Source organism: Mustelus asterias, chromosome 24 (genome assembly GCF_964213995.1).
Source record: "Mustelus asterias chromosome 24, sMusAst1.hap1.1, whole genome shotgun sequence".
Classification (NCBI taxonomy): Eukaryota; Metazoa; Chordata; class Chondrichthyes; order Carcharhiniformes; family Triakidae; genus Mustelus; species Mustelus asterias.
The window spans coordinates 18,412,909-18,440,534 of record NC_135824.1 but is presented as its reverse complement, the minus strand read 5'-3'; the positions used below and the strand labels follow the sequence as shown (position 1 = coordinate 18,440,534).

Sequence of the window (27,626 nt, the reverse complement as noted above, 5' to 3'; positions counted from 1 at the left end):
CCTGCCCTGGTCAGTTTTTCTTCTCACTTCCTCAAAGAATTCAATCAAGTTTGTGAGACATGACCTCCCCTTCACAAAACCATGCTGCCTATCACTAATAAGCCTACCCTCTTCCAGATGTGAGTACATCCTGTCCCTAAGAATCTTCTCCAATAATTTCCTCTGAGATATATAGGGAAAGATGTAGGTAAAGAAAGGTAGAGAGAATTGGCATCTGAGAAAGATTCCCATTCCATATAAATGCCTGTATTTTAAAGGGAAAATATGTGTGAGCTGACCTATATAGCCAGCATTGCATCCAGAAGTCATTTGTGTGATATCTTTGAGGTGTGGTGGAGGTTGGATATCTCGGTTGGTTAGAGTATGGCACAAAATGATGCCAGCAGTGTGGGTTTGATCCTTGTACTGGCTGTGGTAGTTAATGGAGACCTGCCTCCTCACCTTGTCCTCAGGAATCGAACCCCCGCCGCTGGAGTCATTCTGTACCATACTCTAACTGACGAGCCAACTGAGTTAACCAACCTCCACCACACCTCAAAGATATCACACAAATGACTTCTGGGATGCGATGATGGTTATCTGTGCCCCCTTGACTATATATAATCAATCTGTCTCCATCCCTCTCCAACGGCAATGGATGCCTATGATCCATTTGTGGACTCTGGCTAAATTACAGAAGGTGCAGCACAAACAAGGGTTGGACATGAGCCAGATGAAAAGTGGCAAAGCTCTCTCTGTCCAACCCCAAAAACACCAAATCAATGCAGCACAAAATAATTAATTTTGGGTTGCTTTTGCAAAGAACAGGTACAAACACTATGGGCTGAATGGCCTCGCTCTACGGTTCAGCAGACACAGGCATAACAATCTGAATTTCTCCTTTACCAGGTGGATAGTGCCAGGATTGCACTGTTGGAACGTGAACTGTGAACAAGTTCCAACAAATGGATTGCATGTCATGGGTAGTGAAGGTCACCACAGCCCTAAACTTTTATGCCACAGGCTCGTTCCAAGTTATCACAGGGACGTCAGCAAAATCAGCCGCGCTGTGGTGCACAGATGCGTAATTTTCCTACTTGAAACCTGGCAGCAAAATGAGAGGGATCTGGAATTCTTTCAAATCACAGGATTCCCCAGTAGGTGCAGACCCCATTAATGGCAACCATATGGCCATCCAAGCCTCGATACAATTTCATGAACCCCAAGGTTCCTCACGGATTCTGCAACGAATAACACAGGACCCTGGCAGTGAACAGGTAGCAGACACAATCCCTTCATTTTAAGGAAATCCGACATAAGGCTCTTTAAAGGAGATGTCAGAATGGCTTCCAGCAGACCATGATTACCATCTTCTGAGGGAAGGTCATCAACCTGAAATGTGAACTCTGCTTCTCTCCACAGATGTTGCCCGCCCTGCTGAGTTTCTCCAGCATTTTCTGTTCTTATTCCAGATTCCCAGCATCCTCAGTATTTTGCTTGTGTCCCATCCTCTTCATCTTTGACACATAACACCAATGAGACAAATACAAAAAGCAACCAAACAAAGGTTATTAGTGCTTAATTATTCCTTATTAGCAGACTGAGATATACACCAAAGATTCAATTGTTGGCGAACGGTAAGATCTAGGCCAGAAAATATGCACCTACAGGAAGGCTCAGTGGTATTAAAGTTTATGGCATGCTTGCCTGCCTTGCCTTTATAGGACGGGGCATAGAGTATAAAAGTTGGGGTCTGATGTTGCAGATGTATAGAACGTTGGTTCGGCCACATTTGGAATACTGCGTCCAGTTCTGGTCGCCGCACTACCAGAAGGACGTGGAGGCTTTGGAGAGAGTACAGAGGAGGTTTACCAGGATGTTGCCTGGTATGGAGGGGCTTAGTTATGAGGAGAGATTGGGTAAACTGGGGTTGTTCTCCCTGGAAAGACGGAGGATGAGGGGAGACTTAATAGAGGTGTATAAAATTATGAAAGGCATAGATAGGGTGAACGGTGGGAAGCTTTTCCCCAGGTCGGTGGTGACGTTCACGAGGGGTCATAGGTTCAAGGTGAAGGGGGGGAGGTTTAACACAGATATCAGAAGGACATATTTTACACAGAGGGTGGTGGGGGCCTGGAATGCGCTGCCAGGCAAGGTGGTGGAGGCGGACACACTGGGAACGTTTAAGACTTATCTAGATAGCCACATGAATGGAGTGGGAATGGAGGGATACAAAAGAATGGTCTCGTTTGGACCAGGGAGCGGCACGGGCTTGGAGGGCCGAAGGGCCTGTTCCTGTGCTGTATTGTTCTTTGTTCTCTTTGTTCTTTATTTATTAGTCACAAGTAAGGCTTACATTAACACTGCAATGAAGTTACTGTGAAATTCCCCTAGTCACCACAGTCCGGCACCTGTTCGGGTCAATGCACCTAACCAGCACGTCTTTCATTATGTGGGAGGAAACCAGAGCACCCGGAGGAAACCCACGCAGACATGGGGAGAACATGCAAACTCCACACAGACCCAAGCCGGGAATCAAACCCAGGTCCCTGATGCTGTGTAGCAGCTGTGCTAAGCACTGTGCCACCGTGCCGCCCTTATTATTGCTAGACTATTAGTCCAGAGACTCAGCTAATGTTCTGGGCACCCAGGTTCGAATCCCGCCACGGCAGCTGGTGGAATTTGAATTCAATAAAAAAAAAATCTGGAATTAAGAACCTACTGATGACCGATTGTCGTAAAAACCCATCTGTTTTAGGCAAGGAAATCTGCCGTCCTTATCTGGTCTGGCCTACATGTGAATCCAGAACTACAGCAATGTGGTTGAATCTCAACTGCCCTCCAAGGGATGGGCAATAAATACTGGCCAGCCAGCGTTGCCCATGTCCCATGAATTAATAAACAAAAAAACCTAAAACAGTCAAAGGTCAGTACGGGAACATCCTAGAATTGTCATGTTATCAAGAAGTTATTCAGAATAACGATATTTGGGCAATAAAGGAATAAGCTGACAAACATAGACTGGTGATTTTTCTTATCTTCCAAAATTGCTTGCACTTTTTTCACCCACATGTTTTTGGTCACAGCGAAGTAATGAAATGCTAAAACAAACACTTAGCTCTCAAAATAGGCTGAAGATTTACTGGTTGACTTTTCTAATCCTAACATGCAGCTGCAACAATGATGAATCATTCTTGGATAGAGCCCAGATTGATTGAAGGATAAAGCCTATTTCCAAAATCAAGAGCTGATCTCCAAAGTCATTTGTCAATAATTCTGGTTGAAATTCAAAATGAATTTGGCTGGAACCGTGTTAGCGGTCAATTTTAGCAGTATTTGAGTGAAGATATTCCATTATGTCAATGCCCTTTTTTTTCTCTTTCCTGGCTCCTTTTGGGATTTTCTCACCTTCTCGTCCCCGTCCTGCTCTCCAGTTATGGCAACTTTCTCACCCAATCCATCACTGGTCGGAGTCCAAAAAATGGTTCCCCGCTGGTGTTAGGGTGCCAGATCAGAAACTCCAAGGTATATTATGAAGCCAGACTAAACCCCAGAATTTTTTCTATTTTGGCATAAACGTGAGGAAAAGAGACTTTACCCTAGGAGTAATTCCTTTGACAAACTGGGGATCTTTTTAACAAAACATGCTTTATTCATAACACAGTTTAAGTATAACACTAACAAAATAAAACAGTTTAACTCTTAACCATTGAACAATCTTTAAACATGAAAAGAAACAACTCTTAACTTCTAACTTCTATTCAGTTCCAATTAAGCAATATTTCTCTTATAGACGTAAACCCCACTTTAAAAATAGTTAGCAAATACAGACATACTTGCTTTAACCTTTGTTAACAGTTTTGGAGCTTCCAGAGAGATTTGGGGGAAAGAGGGGCGAGAGAGAGAAGGAGGCAGGGAGAGGGAGAGAGAGCTGCATGTAGGCTTCTATCTTTAAACAGCTCTCTCCAGCCACTGAACCCAGGAAGCTATTTTTCTCAGCTACAAACCTAACTCCTCCCATTTCTACTATCACATGACTAGATGACCCTGCAGACCTAACTCACCTTTCCGTTATTTTAATATAGAAAACAACCCAAGGATCTTCTTCTATGCTAAACAAAACCTCATTAAGTCTTCAGTTAAATAAACAATTACAAGGCGAAAATGAGTAATTAGCCTGTTTTCCAGCATCTGCTGTCTTCACTCCAGATAAACTGACTGTAAGAAAACAGTGAATCTTAGAGTAGTCCTCCTCAAACATAAAATATATTAATGGCACGGTATCACCACACTGGCAAGAATTTCATATGGGTTCTTCTGCTGGATCTTGCCACAGTGGGAGGCCAATGTAAAACTGATTTGCACCCCGCTGGTGGGATTCAGATAATGGCCTGACCAGAATCCTCCCCCGACTCTGACAATAATCTCTACCTAGATGTCAGTAAAATGAACGAGATAGTCATCGAACATAGAACATTACAGCACAGTACAGGCCCTTCGGCCCTCGATGTTGCGCCGACCAGAGTTACCAATCTAAAGCCCCTCTAATCTACACTATTCCAATATCATCCATATGTTTATCCAATAACCACTTGAACGCTCTCAACGTTGACGAGTCCACCACTGCTGCAGGCAGGGCATTCCACGCCCTTACTACTCTCTGAGTAAAGAACCTACCTCTAACATCTGTCCTATATCTCTCACCCCTCAATTTAAAGCTATGTCCCCTCGTGCTAGCCAACACCATCCGAGGAAAAAGGCTCTCACTATCCACCCTATCTAATCCTCTGATCATCTTGTATGCCTCTATTAAGTCACCTCTTAACCTTCTTCTCTCGAACGAAAACAACCTCAAGCCCCTCAGCCTTTCCTCATACGATTTTCCCACCATACCAGGCAACATCCTGGTAAATCTCCTCTGCACCCTTTCCAACACTTCCACATCTTTCCTATAATACAGCGACCAGAACTGTACGCAATACTCCAAATGCGGCCGCACCAGAGTTTTGTACAGTTGCAGCATGACCTCCTGGCTCCGAAACTCAATCCCTCTACCAATAAAAGCTAACACACCGTACGCCTTCTTAACAACCCTATCAACCTGGGTGCCAACTTTCAGGGATCTATGCACATGGACACCCAGATCCCTCTGTTTATCCACACTACCAAGTATCTTACCATTCGCCCAGTGCTCTGTATTCCTGTTACTCCTTCCAAAGTGAATCACCTCACACTTTTCCGCATTAAACTCCATTTGCCACCTCTCAGCCCAACTCTGCAGCTTATCTATGTCCCTCTGTAACCTGCCACTTCCCTCCGCACTGTCTACAACTCCACCGACTTTAATGTCATTGACTTCAAGAAGCATAGTGGAGGACATACCCATGTCTACATCAATGGGGATGAAGTGGAAATGGAAGTGGAAGTGGAAATGGTCGAGAGCTTCAAGTTTCTAGGTGTCCAGATCACCAACACCTGTTCTGGTTCCTCCACGCCGACGCTATAGTTACAGAAGCCCACCAACGCCTCTATTTCCTCTGGAGGCTAAGGATTGGAGTTTGCCTTGCAGGGACCTCTACATTTAATCGGCAATGAGACTGGATAGCATCTAATTTATCTGGTGTCAAATCTGTAGAGACACTGTAGTTAAGAAAGCCCACCAACGCCTCGACTTTCTCAGGAAGTTAAGAAAATTTGGCATGTCTGCTACGACACTCACTAATTTCTACAGATGCACCATGGACAATAGTAAATCAAATCAAATTCTCCCTATGCAAGTGGGAAAACATGCTGGTCCAGAACATATCTGGAACAATGTGGCATGCAGAAGTCAGGATTTACCTGAACAATGTCCGGGGCTGCCTGCAGTTTTCACGATGGAGGCTACCAGCAACCCTGGACTCTGGAACAGCCCAGCAGTGGGTGGGGGGAGCATCTACAGGTGGGTCTTCCAGACTCAGTGTCATGAGGAGGACCATCTTCCAGCCTCAGAATATTCCTGCAAGTCCATCTTCTTTCTCCAACAGTGGGTCGCTGAAGTTGGGCATCTTTTCAATATGGCGTCCGGATATGATAGTGGGATTTCCGCTATCATGCCTGCCCTGCCATGGAATATGGCACAGAACCCCTGGGACCATAATTAAGATCAGGGCCAGAAGATTGGCCCCGAAGATTGGTCGGTGCAGGCTTGGAGGGCTGAAGGGCCTGTTCCTGTGCTGTAATTTTCTTTGTTCTTTGTTCTTTGTGTGGACTAGCTTCCTGCCAGCCTCCACAGTGGGAAACACTACCACAGGAATTTTACTGCCCCGCCCGCCACAGGAATCGGAGCGGGCGAGGGGCAGACAATGGGAAGGTCCATTGATCTCGGGTGGGATTTTACGGTTTCGGGATGAGCGAGGCCATAAAATCCCGTCCTATACGTTCCCGCCTTGCCCAAATGGGAGAATTCCGCTTTGGAGAGGCTGAACAATCACTATTTATTGTTGAACATAAACACATACAGATATACAAGACAGTAGGCTTCTTCAGTCTAAGCCATGAACTATTTCCATTGAGACTTCTACCAGACCACTGTTTATTTTATTTATTACTGTTACAACTAGGCTTACATTAACACTGCAATGAAGTTACTGTGAAAATCCCCTAGTCGCCACCCTCCGGCGTCTGATCAGGTACACTGAGGGAGAATTTAGAGTGGCCAATGCACTTAACCAACACATCTTTCAGACTGTGGGAGGAAACCAAATCACCTGGAGGAAACCCACGCCAAGACGGGGAGAACGTGCAGACTCCACACAGACAGCGACCCAAGCTGGGAATTGGACCCGGGTCCCTGGCGCTGTGAGGCAGCAGTGCCAATCACTGTGCCACCGTGACTTCCTTTACAGCATCATGTGGTGTGGTTTCTCCAGCCCACGTTAACCCTTTCCGTCCTGAATACTCTAACACTACAATTTCCATCTTGCCACAATACCAAACCAGGTTTCATGAATGTCACAAATGACATCCTTTGTAACTGTGCTAACTCTGTCTTTTATCCTTCTCAACCTCCATGCAGCCTCTTATGCTGCCAAATACACTATCCTCCTCCAACACCTCCCCTCCGTTGTCCACATCTTACTTGTTCAATTGTAGAGAGAGAATCTCCAGAAATGGCTTTGCTTCTCATTGCTGAACATCTACCATGGGCGGGACACTTCAATCTCATTTTTTAAAAATTCATTCACTGGATGTGGGTGTTGCTGGCTGGGCCAGCAGTTATTGCCTCTTCCTAATTGCCCTTGATCTGAGTGGCTTACTGGGCCATTTCAGAGGGCATTTAAGAGTCAACCACATTGCTGTGGATCTGGAGACACATTTAGACCAGACTGGGTAAGGACGGCAGATTTCCTTCCTTGTACCCTGCCCCCGCAGCAGAGAGAATGAAGAATTTAGTGCTCAGCCAAAACTCAGTTCACTGCAGAGGCACCAGAGAATCCCAGTTGCGCAGGAGGTTGGAGGTTTCCAGCACATACCTCTGGATACTCTCAAAGATTTCTCATTGACTTCTTCCCTATTTACATTCTTGGTGACATTATCCAAAGGATGACATGTCGTTCTACCTCTCCACCTCCTCTCTTGACTTCTGAAAGTTATCGGGCTGTTGTGTCACTTCCATGAGGTTTTATTGCCTCCAGCAGTGAGCTGGTCAATGCTTTCTTTATGTATCAGTTTAAACGTAAAGTAAAAGTTTATTTATTAGTCACAAGTAAGGCTTACATTAACACTGCAATGAAGTCACTGTGACATTTCCTTAGTCGCCACACTCCGGCACCTGTTTGGGTCAATGCACCTAACCAACACGTCTTTCACTGTCTGTACGTCTTTCAGACTGTGGAAGAACATAAATACATACAGATATACAAGACAGTAGGCTTCTTCAGTCTAAGCCATGAACTATTTCCATTGAGACTTCTACCAGACCACTGTTTATTTTATTTATTACTGTTACAACTAGGCTTACATTAACACTGCAATGAAGTTACTGTGAAAATTCCCTAGTCGCCACACTCCGGCGCCTGATCAGGTACATTGAGGGAGAATTTAGAGTGGCCAATGCACTTAACCAACACATCTTTCAGACCGTGGGAGGAAACCAAATCACCTGGAGGAAACCCACGCCAAGACAGGGAGAATGTGCAGACTCCACACAGACAGTGACCAAAGCCAGGAATCGAACCCGGGTCCCTGGCGCTTGAGGCAGCAGTGCCAACCACGGTGCCACCGTGCCGCCCCAGATAAATAATGAAGTGAACAAGAAGTTTTATTTTGCTTCACAAGTGGTGCAATCCAAGTAAAAATTCAATTTATGGTTTACTGCTGAAAGTTAGCAACGTGATTCCAACCAAACATTAAATGTAGTCATGAAGGTGGATCTGCTTAATACCAAAAAAGGCACTATTCAACATTAACTAATGACTCAGCGCTTGTTGCACTGTTGGCCAAAGGGGGGGGAATATGAAACAAAACACAACTATTGTTTCTTAGTCAGTGATGGACTTACTAAAAGTCAGATTAAGAACAGAAGAAATTATGCAATAAAAGGTCAGCTTCAATATGATTCATGTTGACTAAACAAAAGAAATCTGACCGAAAGGGAACCTGGATAGATTTTGACTCTGTTCTTAGCCTGCTGGCCTCTGATTCAAAAATTTGAGAATTCAAGCCTCGCTCCAAGACTTGGGCACATAATCTGGCCCGATGCATCTCGCAGCACATGGGATGGGATTTTCTGACTATGCTTGCAATTAAACCGGAAAATCCCTCCCAAACTCAATGGGCCTTTGCATCGTCCGCCGCCCACCCACTACGATTCCCATGGTGGGCAGAACGGGAACATTTCCCCCAATGGTGTCAACAACAACAGTTTGCATTCGCACAGCGCCTTCATTATGGTGAAACAAGCCAATGAGACATTCACCTAAGATCCCATCTGTCGGATTTGGCGAGCATTAAGTTGTCACAATAGTATTCAGTGAAGAGCGAGCCCCAGGTCAGCCATGATCTCATGGGATGGTGGAACAGACTCATAGAATCCCCACTGTGTAGGAGGAGGCAATTCGGCCCATCCAGTCTGCACTGACAGCAATCCCACCCAGGCCCTATCCCCATAACCCCACGTGTTTGCTCTGCTAATCCCCCCCTGACACTAAGGGGTAATTTAGCATCACCAATCAACCTAACCCGCACATCTTTGGACTGTGGGAGGAAACCGGAGCACCCGGAGGAAACCCACGGAAACACGGGGTGAACATGCAGACTCCGCACAGACAGTCTCCCAAGGCCGGGATTGAATCTGGGTCCCTGGCGCTATGAGGCAGCAGTGCTAACCACTGTGCCACCGTGCCACCCCTCAGGGGGGCTCATTAGCCTACTCCAGTTCCTATATTGTTATGCAACAAGGAATTGCCCTGTGCCCTGGCTAACACTGAACAGTCATGATGTGGAGATGCCGGCGTTGGGGTAAACCCAGTAAGAAGTCTCACAACACCAGGTTAAAGTCCAACAGGTTTATTTGGTAGCACAAGCCACATTCAGAGCGCTGCCCCTTTGTCAGGTGAGTGGGAGTTCTGTTCACAAACAGAGCATATAAAGACACAAACTCAATTAATAAAGTAATGGTTGGAATGCGAGTCTTTACAGGTAATCAAGTCTCAAAGGTACAGACAATGTGAGTGGAGAGAGGGTTAAGCACAGGTTAAAGAGATGTGTATTGTCTCCAGCCAGGACAGTTATGTCGATGACATTTTCTTCTTTTGAACTCATGGTGAACAATCACTGAAACAACTATATGATGACATCAACAAGTTCCATCCCACCATCAGACTCACCATGCACTACTCTCTGGAATCGGTTGCATTCTTGGACACACGCATCTCCATCAAGGACGCTCACCTCAGCACCTCACTGTAACGCAAGCCCACGGATAACCTCACGATGCTCCACTTCTCCAGCTTCCACCCTAAACACGTTAAAGAAGCCATCCCCTACGGACAAGCCCTCCGTATACACAGGATCTGCTCGGATGAGGAGGATCGCAACAGACAGCTCCAGACACTGAAAGGTGCCCTCATAAGAACAGGATATGGCGCTTGACTCATCAATCGACAGTTCCAATGCGCCACAGTGAAAAACTGCACCAACCTCCTCAGAAGACAAACACGGGACACGGCGGACAGAGTATCCTTCGTCGTCCAGTACTTCCCCGGAGTGGAGAAGCTACGATATCTTCGCCGGAGCTTTCAACATGTCATTGGTGAAGACGAACATCTCGCCAAGGCCATCCCCACACCCCCATTTCTTGCCTCCAAACAACCGCACAACCTCAAACAGACCATTGTCCACAGCAAACTACCCAGCCTTCAGGAGAACAGTGACCACGACACCACACAACCCTGCCACAGCAACCTCTGCAAGACGTGCCGGATCATCGACACAGATGCCATCATCTCACGTGAGAACACCATCCACCAGGTACACGGTATATACACTTGCAACTCGGCCAACGTTGTCTATCTGATACGCTGCAGGAAAGGATGTCCCGAGGCATGGTACATTGGGGAGCCCATGCAGACGCTATGACAACGGATGAATGAACACCGCTCGACAATCACCAAGCAAGAGTGTTCTCTTCCTGTTGGGGAACACTTCAGCAGTCACGGGCATTCGGCCTCTGATCTTCGGGTAAGCGTTCTCCAAGGCGGCCTTCACGACACATGACAACGCAGAGTCGCTGAGCAGAGACTGATAGCCAAGTTCCGCACACATGAGGACGGCCTCAACCAGGATCTTGGGTTCATGTCACACTATCTGTAACCCCCATGACTTGCCTGGGCTTGCAAAATCTCACTAACTGTCCTGGCTGGAGACAATACACATCTCTTTAACCTGTGCTTAACGCTCTCTCCACTCACATTGTCTGTACCTTTAAGACTTGATTACCTGTAAAGACTCGCGTTCCAACCATTATTTTGTAAATTGAGTTTGTGTCTTTATATGCCCTGTTTGTGAACAGAACTCCCACTTACCTGACGAAGGGGCAGCGCTCCGAAAGCTAGTGGCTTTTGCTGCCAAATAAACCTGTTGGACTTTAACCTGGTGTTGTGAGACTTCTTACCGTGTTTAACACTGAACAGGGCATTAACCTCACTGTTGTGTATAAAAATGGAAACAGCATTTGATACATCACAATGCTCCACTGTGAAGCTCCTTATGATCTTTGTGAGAGGCGTAAACGTGAGGTTTTCTTTTAGAGGATGCAAAAATGACTCATTTTAATGACGCAAAGGGGTCGAGGAAACTTCCAGTAAAGGGACAGTGTGTAAAATCAAAAGAAGTTCAGCAATTCAAAAAACATTTTTCCAGGAAATAGTTGTACTGTCGATGAAATCGAGTCGCATTTTTCCTCTTGTGTATGTTACCGTGATATTCACTGTCTTAAAGAACTGAAAAAAGAACTGATAAGGTATGAATGCAAAAGCACAAAGTTACCAACCACCTACCTAAAACGTATGGAATATTTTGATCTGCCTTTCACAATGTTTGCAGGGTAAACACATGACTTATGCTACAGTCCTGAAAAGAAATTCTTAGCTGCAGCACAATAGGAAGTTCATTGACCAAAGCTTAATTTGTACAAAATTAGGTTCAATCAGCTTCCAAACCACATCTGAAACCACTGAGGAAGCTGCTTCAGGCTGACAAGAACGATAAGAAGGAAGAGGAAATGATGGCCAACATTGTACAGCTGACATCTTTTCAAATTATTTTTCACAGGACCAGGGTGTCATTGGCTAGGCCCGCATTTTTACTGCCCTGTCCCTAATTGCCCTTGAGAAGGCACTTAGGCTGGCATGGCGGCACAGTGGTTAGCTCTGCTGCCTCACAGCATCAGGGACCCGGGTTCATTTCCGGCCTCAGGTTACTCTCTGTGTGAGGTTTGCACATTCCCCCCCCGGCCAGAATCTTTCCGCCTCACCCGCCCCAGAATTGGAGCGGGTGGGGCTCGCAGAACGGCATTCTCCGTTGGCCTTGGGTGGGATCTTACGAGCCTCGGGGGGTGGTGGGCGAGGCAATAAAATTCCAGCACCCGTGTCTGCGTGGATTTCCTCCAGATGCTCCGCTTTCCTCCCAAACTCCAAAGATTTGTGGGTTAGGTTGATTGATGATGCTAAATTCCCTCTTAGTGTCAGGGGGATTAGCAGGGTAAGTGCATGGGGTTATGGAGATAGGGCCTGGGTGGGATTGTTGTCGGTGCAGGCTCGATGGGCCGAATGGCTTCCTTCTGCACTGTAGGGATTCTATGATTCTAAGGTGAGCCTCCAGCTTCTGAAAGATAACATGATTTCTACATTGGGCTTTTAAAAGAAAAAATGTCATGTTCGCTTTTACCTAAAAGTGTCATGAGCCTCTCGCCATCCCCAATCCGAACTTAGTGAGAGTTGGAGGATGGAATGCTTTAAGACTTAACTAATGTGCTGTAGACTGTTTTCCACCAGCTGCCCAGGGACATTCATTATTTATCACATAGTACTTACTTCAGACCAGTTTTTAAAAAATCTTAAACCATAGGTTTTCAAACTAGGGTTTCTAGAACCTAGGGCACTTCTAAGTCAGCAGGTTCTCAATATTTCCATACAGTACTCATTGATTTACTGGGACATTATTGCTGTTCCCGTGTGTGCTTACTCATAAAGAGGTTGTCTCCAATGGTAACCGTATTTTCCTTTCAGAATTGAGCAGCATGGGGTTGAATTTCTATGGGGATAGCTTGACGTGGACATTGACAGAAGTTCCACGCAATTCCTGGAGAAACTGCTGAGTGCCAGCAGGATGCCCGAAATATGTTCATATCCGCAGGGATTCACTACTGAGGAAAGTTTCAGGAGCACTTATTTAAAATCAAAGCAGAAAATTCTGGAAGATATTCAGCGGGTCTGTTAGGATGTGTGTTGTCAGTTTGCAGCTATTTTTGTTGCTTCTAATTAGCATGGATGAAAAGTTGCATTTAATCCTTCCTACTGTAAACTGTGGCTCAGTTGCAAAGGATTCAGTAGCACCGTTGCGTCTGAGTTAGAAAGTTGTTATGATCAGGGAAACGAGGAGTAGAATGGCTCCTCTCTTTTCCTGCTCCACAATTGACTGCAGCACTTTTTTTTTAAAGGGTATGCTTGCCAATTCAGTGACTGTTTAACCGCTCATGTGCTGTGACTGTTAAAGTTGCCGGCTGGATGGAGAGAAGGAGATAAGTACCCAATCAGGTCCTGCTTCTTCTGTTCTGATTGACCTGAAGTAAATAATTTTTTAATAACACAAACGTTGGTTGACTACGTTATTCCCTCCCCACCAACTGACCAGTTACCCAAATATGGTCATGGGATATTGATTCTCAGTCCATGGTTTGGGTATGATTAGATCAAGAGTGGATGAGTTCCTTTCTCAGCCAAGCTCCTTTGTCCAAAGTGATTGTGTCCCATGACCTGATCCACACCTCATGGAATACACAGGTTGCTTTGTGAACGGTTCGGAAGATGGGGTCATTCAGATTCCTCTGAGGTGTTTTGCGAAAGCTTTACTTGGCTCATTGAGAGCAGAGGTCGGGAACGACAACTCCTGACAAACCTCAGACTTTCCATACACATGCAGACTGGGAGTGGGCTGTACTTGTGCAATTCAGTACTATAAGCTCATCCCAGAGAGAGAATAGGAACAGGAAGAAGTCCCAGTTCAGTTAATAAGAGAGGAGCAGAGAAAGAAAAAAAGCTCCAAATAGGAAAAGAGCTTTGCTTAACAGACTTTCAATTAAGAGGGCTCAAGGGAAGCCCTGGTAATCGAAGAGGATTCAGAAGAAGCCCTGAAGATCCAAGAAGGTGATTGAAGGTTGGTAACTCTGTGCTGCAGGCTGTTGGGGCAAAGCCCACCCTTTTGGAGAAGTAGCTTTCTGTGCAGCTGATGATCTGAAATGGTTCTTGTGAGTTAGTGCAGTGTGTATATGCAGGAATCTAGGGGAACAAGATCTCGGGAGACAAGATTGAAGCACTGCGAGGTGAGCTGTTCTTGATGCCATCCAAGTTGGAGGGGCATTTGAAGAGAATTTCTAGGATAGATTGAAGACTGGAATCCCTCATGAGAGAGAGCCACGTTTCAGAGAGATTTGATCTATTATTGTCATATGTATTGGGATACAGTGAAAAGTATCTTCCTTGCATGCTATACAAACAAAAACATACCGTTCATAGAGTACATAGGGGAGAAGGAAAGGATAGGGTGCAGAATATAGTGTTGCAGTTACAAATACGGAGAAAAGAAGGATCAGTTTAATATATGGTAGGTCCATTCAAATGTCCGATGGCAGCAGGGAAGAAGATGTTCTTGAGTCGGTTGGTACATGATCTCAGAATTTTTTAATCATTTCCCCAATGGAAGAAGGTGGAAGGGAGTGTATCCGGGGTGCGTGGGGTCCTTAATTATGCTGGCTGCTTTTCCGAGGCAGCGGCAAGTGTAGACAGAGTCAGTGGATGGGGGGGGGGGGGCTAGTTTATACGATGGAATGGAGATTGATTGACTCACAGTGTTATTGATACCTGGATGGGTTGTTGAGAAATCCATGGATTCTCTTTTGATTGTGTTTGGCATTTACTGTGCAGAGAGGCGTGTTTGACCAAAGTTTGCCTGTTAATTCACATGCGCCTTATATTAACCCCAAATGTTAGAGTATAAGCTAGATATCGCAAAGTGTTTTATCTTTCTGACCTTTTATAGTAAAGTTGATTTTTGTTTGTTCCAAACTCATTGAATATTATGGCTTAAACCAAAACAGAAAATGCTGGAAAATGTCAGCAGGTCTGGCAGCATCTGTAAGGAGAGAAAAGAGCTGACGTTTCGAGTCCAGATGACCCTTTGTCAAAGCCAATCAATATTATGGCTTTATTCACTGAGCAAGTGTCTTACATTTTAAACTTTATTGACGTTAAACAAAATGTTATTGGTCCCTACCAGATCTTACCAACAACTTGGGGGTCTGGCCAAGGATTATAAAAGGTTATTGTTACTGATAGATTCTTTGAGACAGCCTGATTCCAATTTAATGGACCCAATCCAGAGACTTGATCACAAAATATAATGTGAGACAGGCTTGTCCAATCTTTGTGCCTGGGGGCCACATTTCCATTTCTCCCCCATTCAAGGGGCCCATGAGCAAATTTTGTAAAGAGAAGGCTTGGCACAAGATTAAACAGGAAGAAATGAAACAACTTGCTGAGCAAAGATAAAACAATGTCAAAGCAATTGTTTGAATTTTTTTTTTAAAAGAGTAAGTAATGAAGATGAGTGTGAGAGGGTCAGAGTACGTGTCTCCAGCTCACCCCCAGTCTCAGGGTCCTCACTCACTAACACCCTTACCCACTGGTGAGAGTTTGTGTTGGTGGGTGGAGGTGAGGGCGAGTTAAAACCCTGAAAATAAGAGTAAGCCAGTCTCCCTCTCCCCACACACACTCTCTCTTTGACTCTCACACAAGCTCTGTCTCATACTCACTGGCTACCAATCTCCTCACCGTAGCACCACAGCTAGTCAGTTCCCCCATGGATTTTACAGCCAGCCTGTTCCCCTGTGGTTCCCACAGCCAGCTTGTTCCTCCATGAGCCCTACAGTGAGCCTGTTTCTCTCCTTACAGTGCCAGGGACTTGGGTTCGATTCCCAGCTTGGGTCACTGTCTGCGTGGGTTTCCTCCGGGTGCTCAGGTTTCTTCCCACAGTCCAAAATGTGTGGGTTAGGCTGGTGGGCCATGCTAAATTGTCCCTTAGTGCCAGGGGATTGGCTAGGGGGTAAATGCATGGGGTTATGAGGATAGGGTCTGGGTGGGATTGTGGTCGGTGCAGACTCGATGGGCCAAATGGTCTCTTTGTGCAATATAGATTCTATGATTCCTCCCTCCCTGAAATCCTTTCTTTTTCCCTCCCTACACTTAGCAACACAAGTGTTCACTGCTCCTCCAATCAAAGACTCTCACATTTGCTGTTGATAGACCGCCAGGTGAGCCTATCAGCAACAAACACAGGACCAGAGTGACCTATGATTGGAGGAATATCTCCTCTTCCATTCCACTTCCCTTACTGACCGACATTTTAAACATTGGTTTCGGGGCCACAATCCAGCCTGCGAGCCACGTGTTGGACAAGCCTGGTGTAAGATAATACTGAGGGAATGTCACACATTCCATGTTCCCACTTTGAAGAGGAGTAGAGAAAGTCTAATTTGCATTCCAGCCAACAACTACCCCTCAAACAGCATCACCAAATGATAATGTTGTCATTATCACACTGCTGTTTCTGGAACCTTTCTGTGTGCAAATTGGCTGCTGTATGTCCTAGATTACAGCAATGACTATAATTTGAACATATTTCATTGGCTGTAAAGTGCTTTGGGATGTTGTGAAGGGCGCAAATATGATACACATTATTGATCTGGATTCAGATATCTGCGGTATAATTTCACTGTCTGCAGATGACAAGAAACTCAGAAAAGTAATATCCAATGATATAAACTGCTAAAATGGGCAGTAAATTAAATTTATTGCAAAGAAATATGGAGTAATACATTTCAGCTGGGAAAATAAGGAGAGGAAATATAAACTAAATTACACAATTTTCAAAGTGATGCAGGAACAAAGGAACACTTGGCTTTATGTGCACATCTGTGAAGGTGATAAGACAAATTGAAATTGCTCTCATCATTCGGGGTTGCTTTCAGCCTCCTTGACTTTAATAATAGAGGCAGAGAATACAAAAGGAAGGAAGTCATGCTGAACGTTTGAAAGTCATTGCTTAGCTTCCAGCTGGAGTATTGTTTCAACTGTTGCAAGGATTGAGAATCTTAGACAAGCTGCAGAAGAGATTTACTGGAATGGTTCCAGGAATGAAGGAGTTCATAGAATCCCTACAACACAGAAGGAGACCATTCGGCCCATCGAGCCTGCACCAACAACAATGCCACACAGGCCCTATACCCGTAACCCCACGTATTTACTCTGCTGAGCCCCCTGACACTAAGGGACAATTTAGCATGGCCAATCACCTAACCCGCACATCTTTGAACTGTGGGAGGAAACGGGAACACACGGAGGAAACTCATACGGACACAGGGAGAACGTGCAAACTCCACATAGTTACCCGAGGTCGGAATTGAACCCGGGTCTCTGGTGCTGAGAGGTGGTAGTGCTAACAACTGTGCCACTGTGCCGCTGAGTTTAAAATGTGGAGATACTGGGGAAGGTGGGTTTATTCTTATTATGTCAGAGAATCATATAATCCCTACAGTGCGGAAGAGCCCATGAAGTCTGCACTGACGCTCTGACAGAGTATCTTACTCAGGTCCTCTTCCCCGCCTTATCCCTGTAACCTCTCACATTTACCATCTAACCTACACACCTTGGGACACTAAGGGGTGATGCACCATCAATCGAGCAAAGGCTATTTGTATGCAAGAACAAATAGGCTTTTATTTGCAAAAGACTTGGAGCACACCCATGCCGATGAACTGGTCCAGACTGAGGCAGGGGAGTGGGGAGCAGTCGCCTTTATACCTGGACCGGGAGCGGAGGAGTCTCGGGTAGGGTCGGCAGGGATGTGTCCAGGCATGTCACATATACAGGTAATAAGCTAACAGTGGTTTACCACAAGGGGCAAATTAGCCTGGCCAATCTACCTAGCCTACACATCTTCAAAGGTGAATAAGAAATAGACATGCACAAAGTCAATGGTTTTGATAGATTAAGTAAGGAAGTTTCATTTGCAATGCTTGAAGGGTAAGTACACAGATTTCAGATTGGTATAAGGATTAAAGGGGAATGGATTTAAAACAGCAATGATCTGAAATGATCTGGGGCGCACGGTAGCACAGCGGTTAGCACTGCTGCTTCACAGCTCCAGGGACCTGGGTTCGATTCCCTGCTTGGGTCACTGTCTGTGTGGAGTTTGCACATTCTCCTCGTGTCTGCGTGGGTTTCCTCCGGGTGCTCCGATTTCCTCCCACAGTCCAAAGATGTGCGGGTTAGGTTGATTGGCCATGCTAAAATTGCCCCTTAGTGTCCTGAGATGCGTAGGTTAGAGGGATTAGTGGGTATCTGTTCTGGGACCCTTGCTGTTTGTCATTTTCATAAATGACTTGGATGAGGAAGTGGAGGGATGGGTTGGTAAGTTTGCTGATGACACCAAGGTAGGTGGTGTTGTGGATAGTTTGGAGGGATGTCAGAAGTTGCAGCGAGACATAGATAGAATGCAAGACTGGGCGGAGAAGTGGCAGATGGACTTCAACCCGGATAAGTGTGTAGTGATCCATTTTGGCAGATCCAATGGGATGAAGCAGCAGTATAATATGAAGGGTACCATTCTTAGCAGTGTAGAGGATCAGAAGGACCTTGGGGTCCGGGTCCATAGGACTCTTAAATCGGCCTCGCAGGTGGAGGATGCGGTCAAGAAGGCGTACGGCGTACTAGCCTTCATTAATCGAGGGATTGAGTTTAGGAGTCGGGAGATAATGCTGCAGCTTTATAGGACCCTGGTTAGACCCCATTTGGAGTACTGCGCGCAGTTCTGGTCACCTCATTACAGGAAAGATGTTGAAGCCATTGAAAGGGTGCAGAGGAGATTTACAAGGATGTTGCCTGGATTGGGGGGCATGCCTTATGAGGATAGGTTGAGGGAGCTTGGTCTCTTCTCCCTGGAGAGACGAAGGATGAGAGGTGACCTGATAGAGGTTTACAAGATGTTGAGAGGTCTGGATAGGGTAGACTCTCAGAGGCTATTTCCAAGGGCTGAAATGGTTGCTACGAGAGGACACAGGTTTAAGGTGCTGGGGGGTAGGTACAGAGGAGATGTCAGGGGTAAGTTTTTCACTCAGAGGGTGGTGGGTGAGTGGAATCGGCTGACGTCGGTGGTGGTGGAGGCAAACTCGTTGGGGTCTTTTAAGAGACTTCTGGATGAGTACATGGGATTTAATGGGATTGAGGGCTATAGATAGGCCTAGAGGTAGGGATATGATCAGCGCAACTTGTGGGCCGAAGGGCCTGTTTGTGCTGTGGCTTTCTATGTTCTATGTTAAATACGTTGGGATATGGGGGTAGGGCCTGGGTGGGATTGTGGTCGGTGCAGACTCAATGGGCCAAATGGCCTCTTTCTGCGCTGTAGGCTTTCGATGATCCTATGATGAAATGCATTGCTTGGAAGGGTGGTTGATTCAATAATGACTCTCAAAAGTGACTAGGTTAAATAGCGATGGGGGGAAAAATTGCTGGTCTTTAGAGAAAGAAAACTAGATTTGAATTAAAATAAGAATAAAACAAAAACAGAATGTGCTGGAAAATCTCTGTGGAGACATTTTCCGTTTTTCTTTCATAATCCAGCTGCCTTTATATTCGAACTGGTTGCTTGGCTCCATCAAAGAGCTAGCACGGGCACAATGGGCCGAAAAGATCCTGTACTCTGTCGTGTCCTCCCTGTACGCAGCCTCGAGAGGGCGCCTCTTGAGTACAGGCCGCGCGCATACCCCGCCCAACTTTCGGGGGCTTGCGCACAACAACAGCCGCACTGCGCCTGCGCACTCCACACCTCCCGCGGCCAACCCAACGGCCTTCCGCAGGGGGCGGGGCGAAGGGGAACACGATTAGAGGAAGTAGGTGCCAATCGGGTGACGCGAGATAGGAGAGCCGCATTACGATTGGTGAAGGGGCTGTCAATCGGATGACGTAAGGAAGGAGCAGCAGGGGCACGATTGGCGAGGATGGATGCCAATCGGGTGACGCGAAAGGGGGGAGAAACATCACGATTGGTGGAAGCGGGTGCCAATGGGACGAGCTGGTGGGCGGGGCAGAGCGGTACGATTGGCGGAGGGGGCTGTCAATCGGATGACGCGATCGGGATTGCGTCACCGCTCGGGGTGGCGGTTGGTGCGAGCGCGCGCGGTGGCCCCGCCCTCCCCCCCCGCAGCCCAGGGCGAGAGCGAGGCTGCTCCGGGTGGAGGGGGAGGGGAACTGCGGAGCGGAGAGGGCGCCGCACCTTCTTGAAGCAGCCGAGCGGTAAGTATCCTGTCACCCGGCTGCTGCAGCCACAGGAGCCGCAGTCAGGCTACTGTTATCGCCCCCAATGGGGGCGAGAGAGGGGAAGCTCTGGGGCATGAAGCCTGAGGCAGGATCCCTTCCCCTCGGGCTGGATGTTGGTGCTGAGCCGCCTACATGTCCACTCAGGGCGCGGTGTGTGTGGGGCTGAGAGAGGGGGAGTCGGTCACTAGGTTGGGGGACTCCGGGAGACAGTTCCCGCTTTAGGCCCCACTCTCACCGACAAACTCCATGGCTGAGGCTCCCGTCTCCCCTGCATGAACCAGGGCTGTCACCCTGATCAGTATGTATGGTTCAAGCCCTTCATCCATCAATAAAAACCCTTTCATCACCAGCTCAGGGCGGGGGCGTGAGTTACAGCATTTAAACACTCAGTGTCGACCTTGTTATGATGAGTCCTCCAGTTGGCAGGATCATGACAAAAAACATTTGTGTTAGATCTGGATAATATTGGAAGGGATCTGAATTAAGCTGCAGTTATACAGAATGTGGGTTGTAGGTGGGTATTACGAACAGTTAGGAGGATTGGTTGTGCTAAATTGCCCCTCGGTGTCCAAAAGACGTGTAGGCTAGGTGAATTGGCCATGCTAAATTGCCCCTTGGTGTCCAAAGATGTGTAGGTTAGCTGGATTAGCCATGCTAAATTGCCCCTTGGTGTCCAAAGATGTAGGTTAGGTGGTTTGGCTGCGCTAAATTACTACATGTCCAAAGGTGTACAGGTTAGATGGATTGGCCATAGTAAATGTGCAGGGTTACGGGGATAGGGCAGAGGGGTGGGCCTGGGTAAGAGACTCTTTCGGAGAGACGATGCAGACTCAATGGGCCTGATGGCCTCCTCCTGCACTAAAAATTCTAAGGTGTCTGGAGAAAATGGACAGGCTGACAGAATTTTTTTAAAAATCCCTGAGACATGACTATTTTCTCCACACTGATCGTTTTCTGTTCCCAGTTTTTTCAGAATCAAAAAATTGATTAGCGAATGCTGGGGCGTTAATGCTTGTGGAAGGTCACCTCAGCTTCGAGGCTGCAATATGTCCTGCTTGTTGTCACTTGGAATTTAAAAAATGATAAATGAGAGACTTCAGATGGTGTATTAGGCCTTGGATTTATGTTTTCTAATTTCCAGGTGCATAACAGCTTAATGTTTTAAATTTGCCTTCTAAATTCACAGGTAATTTTTCATATACCTTGTACGTGCTGTACAGTAGCCACTAACTGCAGGATGAAGGATGTGGATAGCAGCTTATATTTCTGTACGAAAGGGAACATGACAGTACTTTATGAAGTGGAAGAAAACTAAAATTTAAAACTGGTGTGCTGAAAGCAGAATTGAGAGAGGTTTCAGGAGTGTTTAGAAAACAAGGTGGGAGATGGTGAAGTAAAGGCGTGTCATGAGAGTATCTTATTGGATAGAGGTTGAATAAGCAACGACTGATGCGGAATAAAAATGGCAACACGCACACACAACAGGTGTAGGAATTTGGGTCCTTTTTATTTTTTCTTCCTATTAGTTCAGTTGCAAAAATGTAATCGGCAAACTTGGTAGGAAGGAAATAATTAAGTGTCTATCATTAGTGCTTTACAATAAGAGCAAAAGTTGCAATGAGAAGTATTGGAGGTGATTACTGATATATTAGGGCATGATGCGGAGGGAATTATAAAATGAAATAAAAATCTTGGAACCATTTGTTAGAGCTTTTTCTGTACACTCTAGAATTCCCGCAGTCCTTTCTGCCTAGTTACATTTGGCATCATAGAAATCATAGAAACCCTACAGTGCAGAAGGAGGCCATTCGGCCCATCGAGTCTGCACCGACCACAATCCCACCCAGCCCTACCCCCACATATTTTACCCGCTAATCCCTCTAACCTACGCATTTTAGGATTCTTAGGGGCAATTTTTAACCTGGCCAATCAACCTAACCCGCACATCTTTGGACTGTGGGAGGAAACCGGAGCACCCGGAGGAAACCCACGCAGACACGAGGAGAATGTGCAAACTCCACACAGACAGTGACCCGAGCCGGGAATCGAACCCTGGAGCTGTGAAGCAGCAGTGCTAACCACTGTGCTACCGTGCATCTCCAGAAACGTCCTCAAGTCTCTTACCTAACAATATCCAACTCTGATCATTTCTGTCCCTCCGTACCTTGAACGTACCTTGTGTCAATCCTGCATGTTGCAGGTATTGCATGAGTCACATTGTTGGCAAAGTTTGGGTGATGGTTTTGCAGGAGTTTGCACGGTCAAGGATGTGACTCCAAGTTTGAATGAGCTGTTATTTGTTGTGGCTGGCGAGAAAAACTTTGGAGATGTTGGGCCTTGAGGTGAGGGGGCAAAGCTGTGTTATTGGGGGAAAAACAGGTGGGGGAGCAGATAGATTATGTGGACCCAGGAAGCTCACTTTTTGATAGTATACCCTTTTTCTGGGCCTTGAAGACTTGGCCTGGAATGGATTCTGTGGGGGCGAGTGGATCAAAGGCCATGGGCAAGACTGGAACAGGGTGACAGTGGCTTTCTCTTTGAAAAGAATGAATATTATCTTGTTTGGAATTTGTTGGGATGTGTGGCAATGTACACTTTCACATGCATGTTGTATTCTGGAGCTATGGATAGTGATGGTAGAAGCTCCAACTTTCTTTTGAATACGTGGCTGACCAGGGATCTCTCTTGCTCTGCCTGTCTGCCATTGGAGTGTGGAGATACTCAACCTGTTAGGAACCTACCTTCCACAGCTACCAAGTCCTGGGAGGGGACTTGGACCCAGAGTTTCTAGCGCAGAGACCGCGTCACTACCCACTGTGCCGCAAACTTCCCCCTCGTTTACAGCAACTGCTGCCTTGGACTAACTGGAGTTGGATAGGTACAGCTGAATGTCAGCCTTTGCATGAAAACTGAAGATGACAGTATAGGTGCGTGAGAAAGACCAATTGGGTGATATAATATCTTTGCAACACATGAGATGAACCACGTTGTCAATACTGTATATGTTGAAATGGAAACCGCAAGTTACATGCATACGCGCAGACCTTCAAATGTAAATGCTTTGCTAAATTATTCTTCATTCCTCTGCCAGCCAAATTAATTTGATGTTGGTGAGACTTCCACTGTCAACATGATGCCTGTAACTAGCCAAAAAATACCCCTAGAATGACATCCATTAGAGACGTCTGTGCTTTAAGGGGTACACTGTATCTCCAGGCATGTGAAATTTAATGTGGTGGTTTATAATGACATAACATTTTGAGACTCATACACTAGTTGGGTTTATAATATCATAAATTCTTTGTTCATGTCTTTAACACTGACGTACAGCACAGTAGTTAGCACTACTGCCTCACAACGCCAGGGACTCGGGTTCGATTCCTGGCTAGGGTGACTGTGTGGAGTTTGCGCGTTCTCCCCTGTCTGCGTGGGTTTCCTCCGGGTGCTCTGGTTTCCTCCCACACTCCGAAAGACGTGCTGGTTAGGTGCATTGGCCATGCTAATTTCTCCCTCAGTGTACCCGAACAGGTACCGGAATGTGACAACTAGGGGATTTTCACAGTAACTTCATTGCAATGTTAATGTAAGACTACTTGTGACTAATAAATAAACTTTATCTTTGTCCTTGGCTAATGCTCGAGTAAACGAAAGATTGCAGTACAGAAGACATGTTTGTTTGACTTCAGGAGTTCATGTTAGACCTCGTCTAATTAGATTAATTCCTTTGGTTACTTAGGCATGCAAAAGCTGAAAGTAGCATCCCTAAATAAACTTAATTAGAGCAGTGAAACTGTTTTCATAGCTCAAGTTCAGCTGTTCTTTGCGATTGAGCCATGTTGTATTACAAAGGATGCTGCATTCAGCACGTTATTATTGTACAAATCATTTGGTGTGCCCCCACACACACACAACAGGTGTAGGAATTTACGTCCTTTTTATTTTTTCTTCCTATTTGTTCAGTTGCAAAAATGTAATCAAACTTGGTAGGGACAGGAAGGAAATGCTTCAGTGTCTATCATTAGTGATGGTATTTTTGAGTGTATTGAATTGCTGCATGGTAATCTTGCTGTAATGTCATTCTGGTATTCTAGTGCGTCACTTCATCGTGGATGGGTTCAGTGCAGGTCTGCAGTAGTCTGATGTATAAATCTATGTTGATTCACCTCATCTCTCCTTTAAAATTGCTTTTAGATGTTGTACTCTGTACATGGTGAAATATTTTTTCTGAAACCTAATGCTGGTTGTCCATATTTATCTTTACAATGGATGTTTAGGGTAGATGTGTTTCATGTGTGATAGGTTTCAAGTATTTGATGTATGCGTTTGGGTAGTTTTATAAAACAATTGTGGAAAAATGAATGTTCAAGATAGTCCTTGTCATTTTTTGTTTTTTATGTGACCAGAATGGGTTTGTATTTCCAATGTGGAAAGCAGTGCTTGCTTTCTCTCGTTTTGAATCAGGATGTCTCAATTGCTCCAGCTCAAGAAATTAGGCTAAGAAATATGAGCTGCTTTTATACAGTCTTCAAATTATTGCGTCAGGTTGTGTAATCATGGGTGTAATAGGAATGAGCACTTAAAACTCTGGACACTTGAGAACGCGACTCATGCATGACTCATATTTTATCCTTCATTGGCCTTTTGTAAACCACATGATATGTACATTTAATATCCCTGATAGATCTTAAATATACAGCCTTTAATTAACTCGAATGTACTTTTTACCCCTCTGTTACGTTTAGTAAATCCTGGTTTCTGAAGGTGCGTTCATACTTCAAATGAACCAAGAGTGAATTGCTCCCAGTTACTTATTATTAATAGCTGCTCTTTCCGATCAGATATAATATTTCAGCTTTGAATTAATAGTAAACCATATGCCTGCATTCCAGGAATTGATCCTTAATTTGCACTTATTAACCAAACCGGACAGGAATCTGCAATTCAGGAGGAAAATCCTCAGTTGCTTTGATGTATTCTTTGTGAAATCATTTTGATGCATTACTATTTTGTGCAAATTGCTTTGCTGTGGTGCCAACATGATGATATTGTGCGAGGGTTCTTAAATTGGAGCATGTTTAAAAATCCACTTTACAATTATAGAAATGTTCTACTGCAGTGTGATCTTATCTTATAAAACCTCTCTTTTTCTGTCTTGGATGGAAGGTAACCACTCCACTTTACAAGTTATTGGGTAATAAAGAGGCCTGTTAATAGATTCTTGGGGTTGATAGTTTGGCTTTTCTTTTAAAATGTCGTCTTCCCTTTCATAGATACTAGCTCTCAAAGTATGGTTGCCAGACTTGAATAACATAATAATCTAACAACATAGTAATGGTTTGGATGGGATAACAATACCACTCCATGGAGTCTATTCTTTTAAACCTCCTATATGTTCCCATACTTCAGTTTTGGAGTTGATAGCCCTGCATTCCATTTCCTAATCCAAATGTAGCCAAACCTTTTTTTAAAAAAAGCTCAGATTACCCTCATCACATTTAGTAATCTCTTCCACAATTCTATCAACATCTCATTTTTCAAAACAAAAGTAGTCGATGCCCTTAACTTGATGCCTTGTTCTGTACCTCTTAAATCCTCTGTCAAACAAGAACTTTTTAAATTCTTTCATGGATTTGGGTATTGCTGGCTAGGCCAGCATTTATTGCCCATCCCAAATTGCCCTTGAGAAGATGGTGATGAGCCGCCACCTTGAACCGCTGTAGTCCATCTGGTGTAGGTTCAGCCATAGCGCTGTTAGAAACTAGAAGCAGGAGTGAGTCATTCATTTTGGTCATGGCTGATCATCGAATTCAATATCCTGACACCACCCCCCCCCCCCCCCCCCCCCCCCCAAATATCCCTTGATTCCTTTAGCCCCAAGAGCTATATCTAATTTCCTCTTGCAATCAGATAACGTTTGGCCTCAACTACATTCTGTGACAGTGAACTCCATACTTTCGCCACCCTCTGAGTGAAGAAATTTCTCCTCGGGTCAGTTCTAAAAGGTTTACCTCTTATCCTCAACACTATGACCCTAAGTTCTGGACTCCCCCACCATTGGGAACATTCTTTCTGAATTCACCCTGTTTAACTCTTGAAATTTTATAAGTTTCTACGAGATCCCCTCTAACTCTTCTAAACTCCAGTGAATATAATCCTAACTGACTTGGTGTCTCCTCATATGACAGACCTGCCATCCCAGGAATCAGCCTGGTAAACCTTTGCTGTACTCCTTCTATAGCAAGGACATCCTTCCTCAGATAAGGACACCAAAACTGCACACAATACTCCAGGTGTGGCCTCACCAACGCCCTATACAATTGCAATAAAACATCTCTATCCCCATACTCAAATCCCCTCACGATGAAGGCCAACATACCTTCTTTACTGCCTGCTGTACCTGTGCGCTTACTTTCAGCGACTGATGTACGAGGACACCAAGGTTCGTTGAGTATCCACCTCTCTCAATTTACACCCATTCAAGTAATAATCTGCCTTCCTACTATTGCTACCAAAGTAGGGAGGGAATTCCAGGATTTTGACCCAGCAACGGTGTAGGAGCAGTAATATAATTAATTCCAAGTCAGGGTGGTGTGTGTCTTGGAGGGAAATTTGTAGCTGCTGGTGTTTCCCTGCATTTGCTATCTTTGTCCTTCGGGGTAGTAGCGATCGCGGAGTTGGAAAGTGCTGTCAAAGGAACCCTGATGAATTGCTGCAGTGCATCTCGGGATATGAGCCACATCGTTGCCATTGTGTCAATGATGGAGGGAGGGAATTTTTATGGTGGTGGATGGGGTGTCAGTCAAGTGGGCTACTTGTCCTGGATGGTATCAAGCTTTTTGAGTGTTGTTGGAGCTGCATTCATCCCGGCAAGTGGAGAGTATTCCATCAGACTCCTCATTTGAGCCTTGTTGATGGTGCACAGGTTTTGTGGAGTCAGGAGGTGAGTTGCTCGCTGCAGAATTCCCACCCCCTCTACTTTTGTAGCCACAGTATTTGTATGGCTAGTCAAGCCGAATTTCGCATTCAATTTCTAGTCAATGGTAATCCCAGGATGTTGGTAATGGGAGAGATTCACTGATGATAATGCCATTGAACATCAAGGGGAGGTGATTAGATTATTTTGTGTTGGCAAATGCATATCGTCTGGTGCTTGTGCGTTGCAAAGGATATTTTTTATCAGCCCAAGCCTGAATATTGTCCAGGTCTTGCTGCACAAAACCTCTGTGGAGGTTTATAAAAGCTATTTGTTATAATTTGCACCAGCTAATGTTTTTATTTTATTACCCTCCTGGCTATGCTCCCATTTTGCACCCTCTGTAAAACGAGTAACTCCTGGTCTGGTAAATCCTCTTGTTTCTCACCCTTCCTATCTCTAACTTTCTTGAGTCCTCCAAACCTCCAAGAACTCTGTCCTCTTCTAGGTGTAACCTATTGCTTGTTGCTCTACTGCTGCTGCCTAATGTCCTGACCTTTGGAGTTCCTCCCTAAACCATTCTGCCTCTCTACCTTTTCCTC

At 45.4% G+C, this 27,626-nt stretch overlaps 1 protein-coding gene across 3 annotated transcripts in view; it reads left to right on the top strand.

The window, feature by feature from the left end:
- Positions 1-19,954: 19,954 nt before the first annotated feature.
- tmod2 (tropomodulin 2) overlaps positions 19,955-27,626 on the top strand; it is a 72,135-nt gene continuing 64,463 nt past the window's right edge. For all 3 annotated transcript variants that reach the window (XM_078241365.1, XM_078241363.1, XM_078241364.1), the window contains exon 1: positions 19,955-20,087. The gene's annotated coding sequence lies outside the window, so the exon portion shown is untranslated. The remainder of the gene's footprint in view (positions 20,088-27,626) is intronic.